Here is a 3480-nt window from a genome sequence, read left to right as displayed (position 1 = left end):
TGATGTGTGTTGACGAGCTGTTTTGAACTTCGGTGATGACACGCTGGCTCCCTCCGTCTTAGAGACGCCGTTTCATGTCCAGATGCGGCTATCGTGTGGGCCTACACAGAGCTCTACCGTGCCATAGTGCTACGATTCGCTGAGCGGCAGAACGATACACGGATAGTATTTTACCGGGCGAGCGGTAACGGAGCGCCACAGCGGCCGGTTTGGCATAAAAATCGCCCGATGCACGCAACGCAATTTGTGCTGGCGCGGCGTCCGGCCGGGCGGTATCGCGGTGGCTAGATACGGACGGGCCTGGCTGGCGGAGGACCCAGGTGATTGCTGACACCAGCAGTATAGTTACGCAAACAGCGAATTGTGAGGGTCAAAACACGTGGCGCAGGGCCACACCGCCCTAGTTTGTGTTATCGGAGCGATAGTCGACAAACAAAACGTCTCTGAAAAGATCAGTCGGCTGACTGCTCCGAGGCCGTACTGCTCATTATCTAGACTGACAGGTACTTTCGACTGTCACTGAAGGACCCTGGCAGCTTTGGAAACTGTGACACTGCCATCGAAATCGGTTGATACTCTTCTGTAATTTTTCCAACCAATAGAGGACAACGATGTTGAAGCACTTCAGCTGAAGGCATACGATACAGCCTTATCAATCATCCTAGCCGACCTGATGTCTATGATAATAAGAGTGAAATAAACAAATACATGCAACTTGTTTGGTATCCACTCGAAATAAAGCGCACCAATACCGTCCGTCAATACGCTGGCATCTCAGTGCCTCTCAGACGCCTGTACATGTATCCAGTGAGCTGTGCGGCCATGGGGAGTGAGTGCCGTGACGAGCGCCTTTTTCTCCCCGTGACTACGCGTCTGTGGCCGGCCGGCGGTCACGGCTTTACCGGCCGGCATTACCTGACCCTGGGAGGGAGGAGCGCAGATGATCCGCTTACCAGCGCCACCCGTCGGCCAGCCAGCCGCCGAGGCCTCGTCGAAACCCCGGCGCATGACTTAAGCAGGCATTTCTTTGCAAGCCCAATCGAGATCGGGAACAAATGTAACACCAGCTGTTTCCGACTTCCGCTTCGACGCCGATGAAACAAGGAATGAATGAAAAAGAAACGAGCAACGACAATTGTCACTCATTAAACAGTACCCACAACGGTAAGCTTCTTTTATATCATGCCACTTGGTAGGCAGGCGAGGTGGAGTTTCGTAACGTGTTGCGTCGCTTCAGCTCACTGGACGCTCACGTCGGAATGCTAGTACGTTTCGCAACGGCCGTATCCGCTTGTCAAACGGCCTCTCGCCGTACGGGTGTTGTAATTCCTGGAGCCGTATATATCTGAGTCATCGGCACTGCCTTGGCTGCCGATGCCGGTCTAAATCACAATAAATGCATCTTTTATAACAGAACGAAGAAATTCGTAGCCTGTGGATAGCTACCTGTCGCTCGACTTTCAACGGAACTAATATTGTTCTGTTGCTTCTCCCACGCCTCTCTCTGGTTTGTTTTATTCATGTATTGTTTTATTTTATTGTTTTATTGCTCTCTCTCTCTCTCTCTCTCTCTTTCTCTCTCACTCTCTCTCTCTCACTCTCTCTCTCTCTTTCTCTCTTTCTCTCTCTCTCTCTCTCTCTCTCTCTCTCTCTCTCTCTCTCTCTCTCTCTCTCTCTCTCTCTCTCTCTCTCTCTCTCTCTCCTTCTTCTGCTCTGTTTGACGTCAATGTGGGCACGGGCAGGCGCCGTCAGCCGCCGCCCGGGGCCGGGCCTCACCATACCTCCGCCGTGTCAGGAGGCTGCCCTGGACCCTCAGAATGCGCCCCGTACCACCACTAATCAAAATAAAACTGCCTTTGATAAGTAAAAGGCGGCGTGGCCGCGGGCTGATTCAGGCTCTCCAATAAACCGTTTACTGTCGGGTGGTGGCCCCATTACGCTGGTGCCGCCGACAGACCAGCCGGCCCTCACGGCAGCGCGGACCGTGTGAGAGGCCGGACAGGCACCCTGTGTGCCACCACGTGCAGGGCGGCTGGGGGAGCGCAGAGGCAGAGGCTCGTGGCCCAAGGGTCGTGGGTCGCTCGCACTGGCTGCGGCACGGCAAGCATTCTGGCTCCATTCGATTTTACGCCCTGCGGCTACTTAACTACCGACAAGCAGGTGTCATTTACAAAGTTATACATCGATAGAGGCCGAGACAAGGCTTGCGAGTGGCCCAGACAGAAAACTGGTACCTAAGCCACAAGCTACCAGAACGGATATACCAGCAGCGGACAAGGCTATAAAACCAACGACTGGCGTCCTTCGAGCCGCCTTGCCACTCTGCGCGTATCCGCAGACCTCCGAGAGGCCGACGCATCACTCTAATGACGCTGCGCGGTGGCAGACGTTCGGCAAAAGAGCACCGTGACTCGCTCCAAGATCACGGCGTTTTTGCGTCGCGCTCGGCGTCGTTTTTGCCACCGGGCGCGGCCGCGCGGCGGTGCCTCTTTTGACCCGTCACCGTCCATAATTCGCCACTCGGCAACCGGCGGCTGTCGGGCGCGCCCAGCTGCCGTTTTTGTCGTCACGAGCTGAGCGGCCGCGGCCGCCGAGCGCACCTCGCTCGGTGGCGATCTCGCAGCGCAGGTGATTGTCATGCGCGCTTCTTGCTCGGCGCGGCCGGGATGAGCTTTTTTGTTGATCGGCGCGGAGGGAGGTCGCGATGTAGACGGGACCAGAACGTCTCGGGATGGCGCCGACGAAACAAAAACGGCTGTGAGATCATTGTCATAGTCACCACATCGGTCGTTGGGCGACGCGTCCCGGACCGGGCGGGCATGGAGACGGATATTTCGCACTGGGGTGCGGCGTGTATACGAGTCTCCCTCCTCCAGGAGTTCAACGAGAAACTGTTGTACCCACCAGGAAATTCTTCATAACGGGCGCTCCCGCCACCGTCCTACACAGCTCCCAGCGAGAGCACCACGGCCACATCACGGTAATCGAAGGCGGCGCACTCTGGACGGGCCGAACGGAAGAGCGGGACAATCACGGCGAGTGGCGTGTTATTGGAGCGGCAGATGACCGTCATCAGCGGCTGGCTCATGACGCTAATCGCGGCCCGGGTCATTACACCGTCAGTGGCGGCGCACCGCCGGCAGTCGAGCCGTGGCACGCCCGGAACGCGACGGGTGCCGCCGCCACTGATGGCGTACCGTCACTGGTGCTCGGGTGCTAACGGAGAGTGTAACGTTGCTAATGTCCCGAACACGGTACATAAGAGACATGCACAGCTGGTGGAGGCGCCATGCTATTATCGCAAGAAACAAGCGAAGGAATTTTACTTGCATGTGTACCTAGTTCGTAGGTATTTAAGCGGCACACAAAGTTGCTACCAAAATGGTGATTAAAACGAGCAAAAGGTCTCAAAAAGTCAAACAAACGGCTAGAACATCAAACGTACGAGTGGCCGAGCATCGAGAGAGTTGTCTTCGGAGG

This window comes from Amphibalanus amphitrite, unplaced genomic scaffold (genome assembly GCF_019059575.1).
Source record: "Amphibalanus amphitrite isolate SeventyFive unplaced genomic scaffold, NRLGWU_Aamphi_draft 001687F_arrow, whole genome shotgun sequence".
Classification (NCBI taxonomy): domain Eukaryota; kingdom Metazoa; phylum Arthropoda; class Thecostraca; order Balanomorpha; family Balanidae; genus Amphibalanus; species Amphibalanus amphitrite.
This window is presented reverse-complemented; position numbering follows the sequence as displayed.